The sequence below is a fragment of the Ochotona princeps genome, chromosome 7 (genome assembly GCF_030435755.1).
Source record: "Ochotona princeps isolate mOchPri1 chromosome 7, mOchPri1.hap1, whole genome shotgun sequence".
Lineage (NCBI taxonomy): Eukaryota > Metazoa > Chordata > Mammalia > Lagomorpha > Ochotonidae > Ochotona > Ochotona princeps.
In genome coordinates, this window is record NC_080838.1 from 61,832,852 (window position 1) to 61,851,299 (window position 18,448).

General features: G+C 45.0%; 1 long non-coding RNA gene across 1 annotated transcript in view; it reads left to right on the forward strand.

Annotated features, from left to right (window-relative positions):
• The first annotated feature begins 254 nt into the window (after positions 1 to 254).
• The window catches only part of LOC131480771 (uncharacterized), a 41,710-nt gene continuing 23,516 nt past the window's right edge, over positions 255 to 18,448 (forward strand). The window contains exons 1-2 of the long non-coding RNA XR_009245806.1: positions 255 to 353; positions 437 to 547. This is a non-coding gene — a long non-coding RNA (uncharacterized LOC131480771). The remainder of the gene's footprint in view (positions 354 to 436; positions 548 to 18,448) is intronic.

Here is an 18,448-nt window from a genome sequence, read left to right on the forward strand (position 1 = left end):
CCTGGCTTCAGATTGGCTCAGCTCTGGCTGTTGCAGCCACTTCGAGAGTGAACCAAGAGATGGAAGATCTATCTGTCTCTTCTTCTCTCTATAAATTTGACTTTCCAATAAAACAAATAATAAAAAGATCCAATTCTATCTCATGGACAAACATTTAATGTATATCAAGTACAAAAACAGATACTATACACAGTTCTCTAGGCTCAGTGGCATCAGCAATCTCTGTCTTTTTAGGTGCTTGAGCAAGTGACTTATAAAGTGAGCCTGCAAGGCGTGGGGGGCGCGGGATTGGGAGAGATTGAGGGCAGGTCCCAGGGAATTGGTGCCTGCAAGTGAATGCCTAAAAATGACTGGTAAGTGGGCGGGGTTGGGGAAGGGGCTGGGAGATGAGGGGTGAGAGTCTCACATGATGCCATATTGTCTGATCGGTGAACAGGTGGACTGGTGTGAATTTCTTGAGCCGTGAAGAACAGAAAATGGCGTCGGGTCCAGGGTGGCAGGGTCTCCATGACGACCTTCAAATCGCTCCTTGCAACTACACAATCTGGTAAGGTGACCACACATCACAGATCCATTTATCTCACCAGAGAAAGACTAGCTCATCCTCGTGGCTCAGCTATCTGTTGTCATGATGCTGCTGCGGACAAACAATTGGAAAGCCTTGACTGTGAGACACGAGTTTGTTGTTCAGGTGGCTATGTACAGTGGAGGGTTGATGGGGCTGTTCCATTGCTCTCCTCTGGGTTTGTATTCACATTTTGCGTCCTGTTGTCAGAAATGCTGTTGGCTGGGGCAGCTTAGCTCTTGCTCCACATGCCTCTTGTCTTCCAAAAGACTGCCCAGGGTGTGTTTTCTCAGGTAATAGAGGCGCAAGGCACAGAGGCTCAAGCCAGCTAACTTCCCACTGACTCCAATCAATTATACGCTGGAGCCAGAGTCAGGAAGCAGGGCCAGGACGCTACAGTGCCTGGGCACTGGTGCCCTTGCAGTATCATGCCTGTCTGTATCAATGCTCCTTTCTGACGCTCTGGTCTTGAATAAGGTGTAGAATTACATAAAAACCCAAGATAAAAGCTGTGAAAACCAGGTCGCTTGGCTTCTTCCATTTTGCGGCTGTGAATCAGGCCTTGGCACACGCTCGCTGTGGCTGTGTTGGTGTCAGTGGTGGCAGCCGCTGTCAGGTGTTCTGTGCACAGGAGTATGGTCCTGGTTCGGATGCTGTGGCCACAGTGGTGCTGAAAAGTGATCTTAATCCGGCTGTTCTTTTGAGGTGGTCCATTTTCCAGTGGTGGGTTCCGCATGGGGCTCTATTCTCTAGCCTGGAATTAACAGTCCTCCATGAACCTGGGGAGTTGAACCAAGTTGGACAAAGCTGAGCACTGTCTGCCAAATTAATTTTTGTGCTTTCCAGTTGGTGGTAGATTCGTTTCTAGAAAGCAACGTGAAGAGCAGCGAGCCAAGGCAAAGAGACGTAGCACCTCAGGATTTCCCCGCCATGAGGAAAATGTGGCTTGTGTTTGAAACAGGTGTTATTCTAAGCAACATCTTTACTTATTTATTTAAGGATGAAAGAGAATATCATCTGGAATAGGAATGTTTACATACTTTTATTGTTGCGCTTGTTAAGGAGGAGTGATAGTTCCATTTCATACACATCAGATGAAGCTATTGGTTACAGTTTGGCTCTCAGAAGTAAAGATTTTAGAGGCTGGTGTTATGGCATATCAGGTTAAGTTGCTGCCTGCAATGTTGGCATCCCATAAGAGTGCTGGTTCAAGTCCTGGCTGCTCTGTTTCCTCTCCGGGTCCCAATGGATGGGCCTGGAAAAGCAGCAGAAGATGACTCAGGTACTTGGAGTTCTGCCACCCGTGTGGCGAGGCAGGATGGCATTGTGGACCGTTGGCTTTGTTTTGGCCCAGCCTCAGTGGTTGCAGGTTCAACCAGTGGATGAAATAGCCCTCCCGATCACTCTGCCTCTTAAATAAATGCATCTCAATTTTTAAAAAGAGATTGTCTTAATTGGAATAATCTTTAGGATCATCTTATCTGTAATGTTGCTTTTAAATCCAACAAAGTTCCTGTAGGAAATGTTTTCTTTTTTTTTTTCTTTTTTTAGCTGAAAAAAAAAAATGAAAATATCTCAAAATGTAATTGTGAGGAATCAATGAAGATTTTGGCAAATGACAGACACTCTATCAGTATTTCAGCGAAACAGATTTGTGATGGGTTCTACCCATCTTAGAGATGAAGAAATAGAGGCCGAGAGAGAGAGAGTCACTGACTTGCCCAATTTCAGACAGCTGGAGGTAGAACTTGGACTAAAGCAATTTCATTCTGGTGTTGTTTCTCCTGCCTACACACATAACACTTCCAAGAAATTGCCTTTATTAAATGATAATTTGGGTAAGATGACTTTGGGGAACAATTCTGAGGTGGCTGGCGTATGTTGCTGCAATTTTTATGTATTGTTGCATTGCTTTCTCACTTTGAAAGCCGAGTGACAGTTTGGCACTGTTCATATCGACTCAGTAAGTTAGTTGTGGCCTGATGAGGGTGCTGTTACCCAATGCATGGTTTGACAATTCACATTCACTGTAATGATCATGTCACATATTACTTTAGTAAATGAGTGTGTACGTATACTTACCTGAGACTGAAAAAGATATTTCATTTTAATCTCACCTTTAAAAAAAAAACAGTGTGAGGAACTAGAATTGTGTCTTTTGCTGCTTTGTGGAACACACCATGATCTTTCTAGAGGTCAGATTGATTCAACAGTGATTCCGGAGAGGGCGTGGAAATGGAAGTGAGGCTGGATCTGGCCGGCCCTGCGGAGGGAGGCAGCAGCAGGAAAAATTCCTGTAAGAAGCCCGCTTCAGCATGTTTTTCCCTAACGTGGTCCCGGCCAGCAAGCAAGCACATAAAGACAGGTACCTTTGGCGTGGCCTCAGTTCTTGTATGAGCTTGCCCACACTTTTGGCAGGTGAAGCTTCTATTTACTGATGGAAAAAATGAACCTCAGCTATTGCTTCTGTGGCCTGACTGTCCATTTGTGGATTGACAAGGGTCACGCCTTCCTGGCTGGATCCCCTCAGGTCTCTCTTGAGCAGCTGCTGCCCCAGGGCCCTAAGCCTAGGAGGCTTGTTTAGCATGGGACTGTACGTGTACACGGCAAAGGCAAGTATCATCACCCCCTCTCCACCCCGGCTGTGTAACCACTCCCACGCGCTAGCCTCTGGACAACAGATCAGGTTATTGGACCCGTCATACCCTGGACATTTGATTCTTGAAGTTGAATAGTAGCAAATAGCAGGGACTGCCACTTCTCAGCCTGGGAATTCTGGGGTAGGATGTGTAACTTCTTCAGGTTTTACTCATTTAGAGAGAGGAGCTAATGATAGTTCACATGTTAAAGTGTCGCTGAGAATTACAACATACTGTAGGAGGTTTCAGTATTCTGTAGGAAAACCCCCCTGTATATGGCCTGATCGTTATCTCTAAATGTTCTTTGAAACCAAGTTTGTGACTTTTTATCTTTGGCTTCAGTCTTCAAAAAAACTTTGACTTTTTAAAAAAAGTATTTTTATTGGAAAATCAGATACATACAGAGGAGGAGAGACAGAGAGGAAGATCTTCTGTCCGATGCTTCCCTCCCCAAACGGCTGCAATGGCTGGAGCTGAGCCGAGCTAAAGCTAGGAGCCAGGAGCTTCCCCTGGGTCTCCCAGGGGGGTGTAGGATCCCAAGGCTTTGGGCCATCCTCGATTGCTTTCCCAGGCCACAAGCAGGTTGCTGGATGGGAAGTGGGGCTGCCAGGGAACGAACTGGCATCCATATGGGATCCTGGAGCATGCAAGGCAAGGACTTTAGCCACTAGGCTACCGTGCTGGGCCCAAGCTTTGACTTTTTGAAATAATTTGTATCTAATTCCTAAAATGGAAAAACAAGTAAACAAACCGCTGGGTAATGTGATAAATACTTAGTACAGGGGCTAGTATGATGGAATGCTGCTGTGCCAGCATTCCATGTGGGTGCCAGTTCTAGGTTTGACTGCTCCACTTCCGATGCAGCTCTCTTCTTATGGCCTGGGAAAGCAGTAGAAGATGACCCAAGTCCTTGGGACCCTGTTACCGTGTGGGAAACCTGGAGGAATCTTCTGGTTCCTGGCTTTGATTGGCTTAGCTCTGGTCATTATGGTTATTTGGGAAGTGAACCAACAGATGCAAGCTTCCTCTGTCTCTGTCTCTGCTTCTCTCTGTAACTCTAAAAATAAACACTCAGTACTGATACTTCTGGATGTTTGGTAGGCTTACATCTCCGTGTGCCCATTGTAGTTGAAAAATATCATAAGCTGGAAATGCATTCGACACACCTAACTTCCGAAACGTTATAGTTGAACCAAGGTTACCTTCACTGTGCTCGGAGCACTTATATTGATCTACTGTCATATAAAAGCCTGTTTTAGAGTAAGAGAATTGACTGTCCCATGCAGCTGGTGGCATACTGACCAGAGTGAAAACCAGAACACTTGAGTGGCACCTGATCATTAACACACACAGCAGGCAGCACACCAGGCCTCAAGAGTGTTTGAAGCTCTGAATTCAAATGAATTGGCTGGAGGATGGAGTGTGAATGGGAGCGGCATCTTTGATTTATTTCTTTCCATTGAGGCTGGAGAAAGGATGGTGGAAGGCCCTGGGGCACTGGCACCTGCTGATGATTTAGCACGCTTGGGGTTCTTCAGGAAGACACCAAGTGTTGACTGTACAGTTTCTTTTGTTTTTTCAAGCACAGCCTGTCTTCTCTTCCTGGCTGCTTTTCTGTAGAAGCCAAGAGCAGCTTGCGCCGTGTCAGTGCTGTGACTCTCCTGTGATCGATGGGCAAAGACACCCGTTTCTGCTTCAGTGTCTTCACTTCTTCCGGTTCCAGTGTGTCCTCCTGGGGCGACTCTTTAGCCTCAATACCAAGTCCGTGACTACCTTCTTCATTCCTGTCCCATTGTAGCTATTTCCCAAATGCTGATATCTTGTTACCATGTCATCAACAGCAGGTTTTCAAAGACTTTCAGTGTGTTCACATGTGCCTGCAAAACTTTCTTGAAAATGTCATTTGTGCTTTGCTATGCGACTTCTTCCCTTGCTAGAGCAATGTCCTGGATGGGAGTTAGAAGGGAAATTCTTTCCAAAACTCTGGCACCATCTGACCAGATTCAGTCACTTTCATACCTATGCAAACATTCAGCACCAACAGTATGTTTTGATTGCAGCAATTGCACTCATCGATTGGTTGAATGAGCATGGTTTCTGGCTATAAATTTTTATTTATCTGGCTATAAATACACTACTTTTTTTTTTAAAAAAAAGATTTATTTATTTTTATTGAAAGGTCAGATATACAGAGAGGAGGAGAGACAGAGAGGAAGATCTTCCGTCCGATGATTCACTTCCCAAGAAACCACAACATCCAATGCTGTGCCAGTCCGAAGCCATGAGCTTGGAATTTCCTCCAGGTCTCCCATGTGGGTGCAGGGTCCTCAGGCTTTAGGTCGTCTTTGATTGCTTTCCCAGGCCACAGGAAAGGAGCTGGATGGGAAGCAGGGCTGCGGGATTAGAACCAGTACCCATATGGGATCCTGGTGCGTTCAAGGTGAGGACTTCAGCAGCTAGGCCACCGTGTCAGGCCCTATAAATACACTACTTAAAAAAAGAGATTTACTTGTTTTTATTTGTAAGGCAGAGTTACATAGAGAGGACACACACACACACACACACACACACACACACACACATCCTCCATCTGCTGGTTTACTCCCCAAATGGCTGCAATGGCCGGAGCTGAACCAATCCAAAGCCAGGAGCCAGAGCTTCTTCTGGGTCTTCCATGTGATTTCAGAGATTCAAGCACTTGGGCCCTCTTCCACTGCTTTCCTGTTAGCAGGAAGCTGGATCAGATATGGAGCTGCTGGGACTTGAACTAGCACCCGTATGGGATGCTTAGCCTGCTATGCCATTGTTGCCGGTCCTAAATACACAACTTTTCCATCAGAATGCATGTTGCTGACATGTTGTGGATGCCCTGGGATACCATGTGAGGTCTGAAGAGTGGGATGCTGTTGTGCCTGCTGCAGTAATGGCTTTCTTGCAGGATCAAACAGTTCAAAATCATGATTCAAGAAATGCGGAGATCCTTAGCCTTCCTTTTCACACGAAACAACAAGTTGGTGCCTGCTTGTCTGTTCTCTATGGGTCCAGTTGGGAGTGGCAATTATCTGAACCTTGCAGCGTTTCCACCTGCAAGCAGCATCACTAGGGTTTTGAATGCTTTGACTCCTGGAGTTGTCTGGGACTTGTGCTGAATGTCTGTATGCTCCAGGACAAGTGTATTTCTTTGGTATCTGTTTGGGCAAATGTCTGTCCTCTAGAGTTACCCCGTTCAGCTCTTCCTTCAAGTTGTGGTGGCTTTATTGTCGGCACTTGCTGTGTCACTACTGAAGCTCACGTTATGAAAATCAAGACATGTTTTGAAGCAATGGAATTTCCTATGAGCATAGACTCTTTGGCTTACTCATTTAGTGTATTAAAAAGAGGTCAGACATTGGGCTGGATCTCCAATAGGCCACACGGGTATGCACTTCTAATTTTTCCTGTCATCAGTTAGCTCAGCTGTTTCTTCATGGCACTGGTGAATTTAGCTAATGTGATCATTTCACTGTACTATGATGCAGTTCTACTTTTTAAAAAAATATTTATTTTTATTGCAAAGTCAGGTATATGTATATAGAGGAGGAGAGACAGAAGAAGAGCTTCTGTCTGATGGTTCACTCCCCAAGCGGCCGCAACGGCTGGAGCTGAGCCAATCTGAAACCAGGATCCAGGAGCCCCTTCTGGGTCTCCCATGTGGGTGCAGGGTCCCAAAGCTTTGGGCTGTCCTGGACTTCTTTCCCAGCCCACAAGCAGGGAGCTGAATGGGAAGCAGGGCCACCGTGGTTAGAACTGTTGCCCATATGGGATCCCAGTGCCTTCAAGGTGAGGACTTTAGCCGCTAGGTTATTGCTTCGGGCCTTTCCCCTTTTTATTGATAGGAGCTCTGTATATATTATGGATATTAATTTTTATTTTAGTCAATGTGTTGAAAAATTACTTGTTTTTTGAGCTTATTTGCCACCTTTTGATATTTACTGCCTGTTTACATTATAAACCATCCAAAGCAGTAGTTAAAAATAAGACCCCAATTATTGCTGTTCAGACATGCATCAATGGGCAGAGATTGTGGCACAGGGGATAGAGCTACTACCTGTGATGCCAGCATCCCAAATGGGCACCAGTTTGAGTCCTGGCTGCTGCTGCTGCTCTTCTTTGTCTTCGTCTTCGTCTAAGATTTATTTAGTTTTATTGAGAAGTCAGATATACAGAGAGGATGAGAGACAGAGAGGAGGATCTTCCATCTGTTCATTTACTCCTGAAGTGGCCTCAGTGGCTGGAACTGAACCAAGCTGCAGCCAGGAGACAGGAGCTTCTTTTGGGTCTCCCAAGCAGTTGCAGGGTTCCAAGGCTTTGGGCTGTCCTCCACTGCTTTCCTAGGCCACAGGCAGGGAGCTGGATGGGAAGTAGGGCTTCCGGGACATGAACTTGCATCCGTATGGGATCCTGGTGCATTCAAGGAGAGGACTTTAGCGACTAAGGTATTGTACTGGGCCCTGGCTGTTTCTTCTAATCCAACTTCTTGCCAATGGCCGGAGAAAGTGGTGCAAAACTCTAACTGCTTGGACCCCTGCATTCGTGTGGGACACCCAGAAGAAGCTCTGGGCTCCTGGCTTTCCCCTGTCACATGGCCATTGTAACTGACGGGGGTTTGTAAGTTTGTCTTTCAAATAAATAAAAATTAAAAAAAAAAACCTAAAAAAGATCCCAAAACCTATATTTGAAAAAATGATAGTAATAATTTAGGTGTACAGAAGACAGATGATATGTAAGATATAGTCTCACTAAATTAGTCTAAATATGAAAAATAATCATAAGGGAATAGTGCTTTGTTCATATGGAGTTATTTTAAAATTGTAATTCCCCTTTAGACATGTTTATAATTGCAAAAGGAGTTGGGGGTTTTCATATTTATTAGATTGACATTTGGGGAAATCATTCCTAATCAGGCCAGTGGCTGCGGGCTAAGGGAACCCAAGGGACTTTCTTTTCTCATTCTGTTCTTGATGTTTCAAATGCCCTTTCTGGTCCTGTGAAACTCTCTCCTCCTGCCTACCCGAGCTGCCTCCCATGTCCCTGGATGCTTCAGACCCTCCTCTGAGCCCCTGCAGAGTCCTCAGGGAGACCCTGTGGCAGACATCTTTCCTGCTGTCAGAGCCCCTAGCTTGTCTGGGGCCTTATGTTCCAAACCATGATCTCAGAAATACCATCACATCTCTAGCCTCTGAGTGCCAGGTTGAATTAGTCTAAGCCCAAGCCTGTGCCCTCAAACTTTATCTTTCTTCTGATTTTCACACCAGGCTTATTAAAACACAGAGTCCCACCACACCTCATTCCTCCCCGAAGTATCTGGTTGCCTAGGTCTGGGCTGGCGGCACTGATGCTGGTGGGTCTTGGACCAAGCCTGAGAATCACTGACTGCAGTCATTCATGATGACTCGGAATCCCCAGTAATGAGTGGATGAGGTGTGAACATGACCCCATCCTGGCCATGGAGACTGGATTAAATGCACGGATGGAGATTTTTTCCTGGCTGGATGCATTCCTGCCTCTAGTAATGTCTGCAAGTTCTCTCGTCACCTTGTGAATGGAAGGAAAAATGTGATTGCTATATTGAGCATTATGGAGTGGAGAGGATCTTGGTTCTCAATGACGTCCATTGTGCCACCGAAGAACCAACCCTGGAGCCAGATGAACCCTGGGTGCCCTTGGAGAGCCAGCAGAAAGACTTCGATTCGTAGCAAGGGTTGAGTGGCACAAGATCTGTAAGCTATATGGCATAATGATATAAACATGGGTTCACTCAGAGTCCTGTGGGGTTTCCCAAAAGCCATCATGGCTGCAGCTGGGAACCAAGGCAGCAAGTGTCTGCCTCATAAGCCCCCGCTTCCCATAGCAGCATCCCCCCTCCAGCCTGAACCTGGATATGTCATTCCTTGGCATGCTTTCTGAACAACATGTCTTAGCATTCTTAAAGGTATATAGTTCAGTTTTTTGTGTTCCTTAGTTTTATACAAATGGAGTTATCCTGCTTGCATTTCTTCCTAATTTGTTTGATCCCAGTGTTATGGTTCTCAGATATCCTTGTGACATTATGATCATGATGATGTTATGATTATTCACTGTCACACTGCTGCAGGGTACTCCCCTTGTATGACGGTTCTGCTGTTAGATACTATATGAGTTCCAAATTTTCTGCTGCTTCTTATGGGTTAAACATGACAGTGTTCCTCTAGGGCCTCACACATTGCTGGGCCCCCAGTGGGTAGTAAGGTTATGTAGTGAAATTGATTTGTCCTGGCCCTGGGCTGGGCCTGAGGTAGGGGCCGGTCACCCCCGGCCCTGACTCCTCGGGCACAGGACAAGTAGCTTTGCTAGGAAAGGTGAAGTGAGTCCCAAGATGGCTCGTCTGCTTCCACTCTTTCCACAGAAAGTGCGTGACCTCTTGCTTGATATCCTGCAGCATCCTTGATGACTTTGATTTTTGGATTGATTGGCTGTTGTGAAACATCTCATTGACGTTTAAATCTGCATGTGTGATTATGAATGATGACAAGTACCTTTCTACCCTCTCACCTGTTTATTAACTATTCAACTTCCTTCTCTGTGAATTACATGTTTAATTTTTTTGCTCATTAAAAAAAAAAGATTTTGTGTATTTATTTGAAAGGTAGAGTCGAGAGAGAGCGAGAGAGAGAAAAGAGAGCTGTCTGCCATCCATTGATTTGCTCTCCAAATGGTTGCAATGGCCAGAGCTAAGCCAGGCCGAAGCTAGAATCTGAGAGCTTCTTACAGGTCTCCCACTTGGGTGGCAGGGGCCCAAGTACTCGGACCATCTTCTACTTTCCCAGGTGCATGGTCAGGGAGCTGAATTGGAAGTGGAGCAGCCAGAACACGAACCTGTGCTCATATGGGATGTTGGTGTTGCAGGCAGTGGCTTCTGCAGCTACGCCACAATGCTGGCCAGCTGCCCATCTTTGTGTTTTCCCTGTTGGATTAGGGACATTGCAGTTACTGAGTCTTAGGAGCTCTTTATATGCTTTGGATACAAATCACTTGACAGTTACAGAAACTGTATTATCTTTCAGTGTAGAGTTGCTTTTTGTTATTTTGATTGTTTCTTTTGTTGAATGAAATTATTGATTTTTTAAAGATACTAATTCTTTTTTTTGTATGTCTTCTGATTTTGGTATCTTATAGACACATCTTAGTTGGAGCTCATTTTGTCTTACCATTTTATGATTTTGCCTTTTACAGTTAATCTAGCACCTCTTGGAATTAGTATAAGGAGGGGTGTCCGATTTATAATCATTGTTTTTAATACAAGAGCTGGTGTGGTGGCATGTTAGGCTAGTCCTCCATCTGCAGTGCTGGCATCCCATGTGGGTACTGATTTAAGTTATCGCTGCTCTACTTCCGATCTAGCTCCTTGCTAACAGCTTGGGAAAGCAGTGAAGGATGGCCCAAGGCTTTGGGCTCCTGTATTTACGTGGCACACCTGGAGAAAGCTTGGATAGATCCAGCTGTGGCCATCGTGCCCTTTTGAGGTGTGAACCAGCAGATGGAAGATCTTTGTCTCTCCCTTTCTCTCTGTAATTCTTTCAAATAAAAATAAATGCATCTTTTTTTTAAAAAAGAAGATGTATTTATTTTTATTGGGAAGTTAGATATACAGAGAGGAATATCTCCATCGGATAATTTACTCCACAAGTGGCCGCAAGGGCTGAAACTGAGCCCATCCGAAGTCAGCAGTCAGGAGCCCCTTCCTGGTCTCCCACACAGGTGTAGGGTCTCAATACCTTGGGCCATCCTGCACGGCTTTCTCAGGGCACAAGCAGGGAGCTGGATGGGAAGCAGGGCTGCTGGGATTAGAACTGGTGCATCTACAGGAAGCCGGATGGGAAGTAGAGAAGCTGGAACTCAAATCTGGTGCTCTGACATGGGATGTGGGCTTGCCAGGCTGTATCTTAGCCACCATGCCCAAACCCCATCCTGGCCATGGGTTTGTTCGAAATTAGCCTGCAAAAGATCTTCTGTTGGAAACTTGATTAGAATGACATTGAATCCATGGATTGGTTTTGTGAGAATTAATATATTTATGACACTATATTTGTAATCTATAAATATGGTTTCAGTCATCTTTTAAATGAAATATTATGATTCCCCATAAATGTATACATCTTTTAATAAATTATTACAAACTTCAAATGTTTTAAAATATAGTATCTATTTGTTAATTACTTGTTATATATCTGATGATAGTGAATGAAAATGTAATAGGTTTTTAAACCTTGATTTTCTGTTGTTTAAACTTGCCAAACTCTTATAACATAGGTTATTATTTATTTTTTATGAAGTCACATCATCTATGATGTTGCTTCTTCCTTTTGATTTAAAAAAATATTCATTAATTTATTTGAAAGAGTTATAGAGAGGGAGAGAGAGACAGGAGGGGAGGGAGGGAGGGAGAGAGAAAGAGAAAGAGAGATCTTCCATCTGCTGGCTTACTTTCTATTTGGTTGCAGTGATTGGGCAGTCCAGGTCAAAGCCAGGAGCCAGGAGCTCCTTCCTGGTCTTCCATATGGATAGCAGAGGCCCAAGCATGTCGGCCATTTTCACCGCTTTTCTCAGCTCTGTTTAGGAAGCTGGATCAGAAATGGAGCAGTTAGGACACAAGCCAGCATCTATGGAGGGTAGGGGTGGTGTAGCTTTACCCATAATATCACAACATGAATCTTCCTTTTGATTTTTTAAAAGAATTATTTATTTTTATTGAAAAGGCAGATATACAGAGAAGAAGAGAGACAGAGAGGAAGATCTTCTGTCTGATGGTTCATTCCCCAAATAGCCCCAACGTCTGGAGCTGAGCCAATCTGAAGCCAGGAGCCAGGAGCTTCTTCTGGGTCTCCCATGTGGGTGCAGGGTCCCAAGGCTTTTGGGCTGTTCTCTACTGCTTTTTCAGGCCACAAGCTGGATGGGAAGCAGGGCTGCTGGGATTAAGACCAGTGTCCATATTGCACTGTGTCCTCTTTTGATGCTTAAGCATTTTTTTCTTTGTTTTACTGCACTGTGAGATCCAACCAGTGTTGAAGATGAGTGGAAATGGTAAGTGCTCTTACCTCACCCCCAGCTTCAAACTGAATTCTCCTTGTGTTTTACAATTAAATGTGTGAGTAGTGTTTAGTCTAAGTTTTTATAGATATCCTTTGCTAGCCTAAGAATTCAAGTTTTCTGGGAGTTATTTTAAGTTCTATCAGTTTCCCCTGCATCTAGGCAGATCATCATATAATTCCTTTCATTAATCTTTCATGTAGTAAATAAAACGTTTTGATTTTCTGCTGTTAAAGCTTGCCAACTTGTAACTTCTGGGGCAAGGTCAGCTTGTTTGGGATATATTTTCTTTTCTTCCTTGCTCTATTGCTTGCTAGTATTTCCTGCAGGATAGTCGGGTCTGCGTCTCTGAGTGGTATTGAGCTAGGTTTGTTTCTCCTGTCCTTGGCAATTTTTGGAGCCAGGATTTTGCTTGACTTAATGAAATGAGTCATCTTGCAGATATAGCCCCAGCACTTTTGCTCCCTTATCAAATGACACTGTGCCCTTGCCTATGTGTTCAAATTCTGCTTTTCTTACAGGGACACTTGTTACTGGGTTAGGATCCACTCTAATTCAATATGTTTGTCTCCTAACTTGATTGTATCTGCAAAGAGATCCTGCTTCCAAACAAATTCACGCACATAGATATCAAGGGTTATGACTGGAATCAGTATATTTTTGGCAGAATTCAACTCATAATGCTTGGAAATATAACTACTGAAGTCACCAAAGTCTAAAATAGTCACTGTATTGACCTCCCTTTAGACACAGGCGTGAGAACCTTCTCCCATTTGTAGTCATCTTGGTGTGTTGGATGGCCTTTCTGGGTTGTCATTGTCGCGCCGTCAGCCTGCATTTCCTCATCAGCCCACGCTCCTCTCGTTCACAGTGCGGCTGCTGTGCACTCAGATGACAGTCCACTTGCCCTTCCTTGGCAAAGATTCTACCTTTCTTCTCTGAATGCTATTTTAAAAAGATGGCTGTCTTTTTGTTGATGCTCTGCAATTCCAATAGAAACTGATTTGGCTGTGTCTTATGTGTCTTACTTGAAACTCACCGAAATTCATGAATCAGGAAAATTTCTTGGCTGTTAAATCCTTTTGTAAAGTGCTCCTTCAGTTCTGTAATTCCTGTCTGCTTGATGGATTTCATATCTGTTCAGAGTGTTTTTTTTTTCTTTAACATTTATTTATTTATCTTACTGGAAAGGCAGAGTTCCAGAGAGGAGAGAGAGGGAGAGAGAGAATCTTTTATGTGTTAGTTCATTTCCCAAAAAGCTGCAAAGGCTGGAGGGGTGCTGAGCCCATCTGAAGCCGGGAGTCTGGGTCTCCCACATGGATGGAGGGGTCTAAAGACTTGAGCCCTCCTCTGCTGCTTTCCTAGGCCATAAGCAGAGAGCCTGATCATAAGTGAAGTGGCTGGGAAATGAACTGATGCCTATATGGGATGTTGGCACCACAGGCAGAAGCTTACTGTACTAGGCCACAGCACTGGCAGTCAGTCAGTTCTGTGCTAGCCCGTTCTGTCCTTTGGCTGCTGGTGCCTTCATTTGCTGTTTGCAGTAAATTATGCTATGTCATATTGTACTAAGATGTACCAGAATACCCCAGGTGTCCAATATCTTGTGGGTCTGATTCTGCTATTAGTTCTGCCTCTTTTCTAGCATGCTATGTTTTTCATATCTGGTCTGCCATCCTTTGATCTATATTAGGAAGTCTTATTTCTTGAAGCTTACCAGTGATCATTCCTCATGGCTCCAGTTGAAGGAGGACTTGCTTTTGTGTCTGGGAGCTGAGAGGAAGAGATGGCGGGTGGAAGGGAGAAAGGGAGAGAGAAAAGAGAAGAGAGAGCGACAGTGGAGATTCCCCATTCATTGGTTCACTCTCCAAATGCCTGCAATGGCTGGGACGGCGCTGGGTGGCAAGCAGGAGCGGGGCGCTCCCTCTGGATGTCTTACATGGGTGACAGGGACCCAAGGACTTGCGTCTTCACTGTTGCCTCCCAGGGTGCACATTAGCAGAAAGCTGGAGTGGAGCTTAAGCCCAAGCGCTCTGATATGGGCATAGGCCTTCCAAGCAGCTTACTTGCTAGATTAAATGCCACCCCTTGGACTAATGGGTAAACTACTATTACTTCTAAATCTATCTATCTATCTCTCTTTCTTTCTTTCTTTCTTTCTTTCTTTCTTTCTTTCTTTCTTTCTTTCTTTCTTTTTTTGTTTTGGAAAGGTGAGGATTTAGTCAAGCTAACTTCTGAGTGAGAATGACATGGGTAAAAATGTGGATACAGAATCAACTGGTTTCCTTCTACTTAACCACATTTAAAAAAATATTTATCCACCTTTATTGAAAACCCAGATTCACAGAAAGATTCTCCATCCACTGGTTCACTCCCCAAGTAGCTGCAATGACTGGAGCTGAGCTAATCTGAAGCCAGGAGCCTACTCTGGGTCTCCCACGTGGGTGCAGGGTCCCCGGTATTTGGGCCGTGCTATACTGCTTTCCTGGGCCACAAGCAGGGAGCTGGAAAGGAAGTGGAGCAGCTGGGACAGGAACTGGCGCCCATATGGGATCCTGGCATGTGCAAGGTGAAAATTTAGTCACTAAATTACAGGGCCAGGCCCTCACTTAGCCACTTCTCAAAAAACACACTTTGCTTCAAGAGGTCTCTTGGTTTCCTTCTATTCCGCCTGAACTCTGCGTGTATAGCTTTTCTGGCAGTGGGGAGGGTGGAGTGGGGCAGCTCTTGTTAGATGTGGCACGGTCTTGTGGGTGTCTCACCTCCTGGTTGCAGCTTTGATCCCTGCTCCCCACAGCCTGCGAGGCCTTGATGACTTCAAGGCTCAAGGTCACGGCTGTAGTCAGTCCCTCAGGGTGACAGGCACCTGCTGTCCTTCCCCTTGGGGCACCGTGTGTTCCTTTAGAGTGTTTATTACTAACTGGGGAGCTTAGGGAAAAGACCAAGCATCTTTTATCTTTTATTGTTTACATTGAGAGGATTAGCCACAGTACTTACTCAACCATGTTGCCAGCACTGGAAATCCAACACCTTAATTGCCTACATGTAATTGCCTCTTATATTAAGTACAGTCGGAAGCATTTAGTTGATACAGTTGTGTAAGCATTTCTGCTTCCTCATATGCTCTTGAAGATTTGTGATTTAATTCTAATATGCTTTGTGTGCTCAGCGTGAAGTCCCTCACAAGCCAGGTCTCTAGCTCACTGTTACTCTAACGTCTTCTGAATTCTCTGGATTGATACAAACGGTCCCTCTGCAGGTGGCTGGGAACTAGTGATGTGTATCTGGAATTCCGGTGTAGCTGTCATTCGGAAGTCCTTTCTCAGATCCTAGATCTCACCGTGTAAAGGGTGGCCAGCAAGTTATGATCTCTCCCCTTTGGTTCTGAGGGCTGTACACAGAATACTGACCCAAGCGCATAAGGTGTAACATAAAGGTGCTTTTATTGGGGTAGGCATTTGACTTCGCAGCTAGGATGCTAGCTGGGACTCTTGTGGAAGTCACAGCTCTTGTCGTTTCCAGCTTCCTGCCGGTGCGTGGCTTAGGGGGGCAGTGATGTGACTTGAAGTCCTTGCCTCCCGCCACCCACGGGGGAGGTCTGGATTGTATCTCTGGCTCCTGGATTTGGCCCTGCCCAGGCATTGCTGTTAGGACCTTGTGGGGGAGTGGACCAGCGGATGAGAGTCCTCTGTCTTCTCTCTGTCAGAAGAGCAAACAAGTAAATAAACAAGCATTTACAGTCTCACATTCCTAGCTAACTGAGTCTGTGAAGAATTTGGTATGTGGATTTGAAAGGTAGTCTGGCCTGCATGAGGGTACAGCAAAACAACTTTAAAAAGTTTACAGAAAATGTTTAGTATAAAAAAGAACATGCATTGGTTTTGCTCTTAAATCAACTTATTCTTTAATTCCATTTCCCACGAGCTTTGTGAAGTTCCTTCATTTTTAAATTATTCACTAATTATGTGCATACCTGGGCAAGGACTTGGTTTCTTGTGCTGTAGAACAGGGCAGGCTGTCTGATGTAGAGCTGGGGCAAGCAGTCATGTTCACAAGGTGTCTGTTGTATGACAGTCACTCAAGACAAGGGTAGAATTGTTGTTGTTGGTTGTCTGCACCTTTTCCAGGGCTTTCAGAAACCTGGGTTTTACATACCCCGAACCCCAGGCTCCTGTAGTGCTGTGCTAAGTTCAGGTCATTTCTGTACTCTTACTTCCCTCTGATCCCCTCCGCCATTCCCGTAACCCCTGCCCAGCACCCTCACTGGGAGTAGAGAGCAAAGTTGTAATTTTGCTGGGTACATCTTTGGCTTTCACTCTCTAAACCTCTGTGTGGTAGTGTGGCTACTTTTGAACGGTGTATATGGTGCCTGTCACGAAGGGACAGACAATCCAGGCATCTTTTTAGCTGATTTAAAAACCAAAAACCAAAAACCAAAAAACCCTACTCTGAATTAGTTACTGGGTTCAATCATGCAGTACAACTTCTAACCATTGTGAACTTTATTCATTTTGTAAAAATGTACTTCCACGGTCCCAGTGCGGTAGCCTCACAAAAGTTGTCGCCTTGCATGCACTGGGATCCCGTATGGGCACTGATTTTCACCCCAGTGGCCCCACTTCCCATCCAACTCCCTGCTTGTGGCCTGGGAAAGCAGTCAAGGATGGCCCAAAGCCTTGGGACCCTGCACCCACATGGGAGACCCTGAAGAAGCTCCTGGCTTCAGATTGACTCAACTCTGGCCATTGCGGTCACTTGGGGGGAGTGAATCAACAGACGGAAGATCTTCCTGTCTGTCCTCCTTTCCGTATATCTGACTTTCCAATAAAAAAAAATCTTTAAAAAAATGTATTTCCGCCTTTAATGTGTATGATCAGTAAAGGTTGATTATGTTGCTCCGACAGCCTCAAGTAGCATCACCGCTCAGCACCCAGCTGACCTGTAGGGAGGGGCTCGCTGTGTCTGTGTCCACTCTGACTCCCGCACCCAAGGAACTTTCACATGCAGGTTTTCACTTCATGTTGTAGCCATGTCAGGGCTGGCTCCCTCTCTAGTGGCATTGTGCGTACCTTTAGAGTTTAAGAATCACACACCATTAGAAACCGTAAGCTGTTGCTCACTTTGCTGCTTTTTAATATTCTTTGAAAACAACAAAACAAACAAACAAACAAAGAAAACATTGACGGTCGGGATGATACTTCACAGAAGAAAAACAGTGCGATCATTTTATTTTCATTGGGTCATTGTAACTTATTATTATTATTTTTTTTATCTTTGAAAGTGTCGCTCAAGGGCGCAGTGGGATGGCTCAATAGCTACATCCTTGCCTTGTATGCACTAGGATCCCACATGGGCAACAGTTCCTGTCTCAGCTGCTCCACTTCCCATCCACTTCCCTATTTGTCGTCTGGAAAGTAGAGGATGGCCCAAAGCCTTGGGACCCTGTACCCATGTGGGAGACCCAGAAGGAACTCCTGGCTCCTGGCCTTGGATCGGCTCAGCTCTGGTTGTTGGGACCACTTGGGGAGTGAACCAGTAGATGGAAGATCTTTGTCTTTCCTTCTCTCTGTAAATCTGATCTGCCCTTCCAATAAAAATAAATAAAACTTTAAAAATAAAAGTGTCACTTAAATCAGTCTTGAAGGAGACGATAAGCTTTTCTTTTGGATCATCAGATTGTAAATATAGTTTCCAATCAATTTACATTTCATTAGGAGGCACCATTTTCAGCCGGTGTAGATATTCTCTGATCATCACTCAAACTTATTCATTAATTGCTGCTCTAAATGACAAGATCAATCTCCCTTCTGACCCTCTCTCCCCACCCTTCCCACCCCAGTCCTCCACGGTCCCATAAAAAATCATTTTGCAATTAGCCTGGAAATTTTCCAAAACCCGAACAGTGTGGTGGTGTTCTGCGGCAAGGCCTCAGGGGAGCCGTCAGATGGCGGTTCAAATGTGACTTTAATACTCTTGATCCCGCATTGAAAGTGAATATGTGGCGGGGCTCCGAAGAGGTGGCGCTCAAGAGAGGCATTCTGTCTCCATCAGCTCATCAGTGGACTCCTGGGCATTGCCTTTCATCTGGGTCTTTCTTTGGGGTCTTGAAGTAGGGCGGGGGTAACCATTTGAAAGCAAG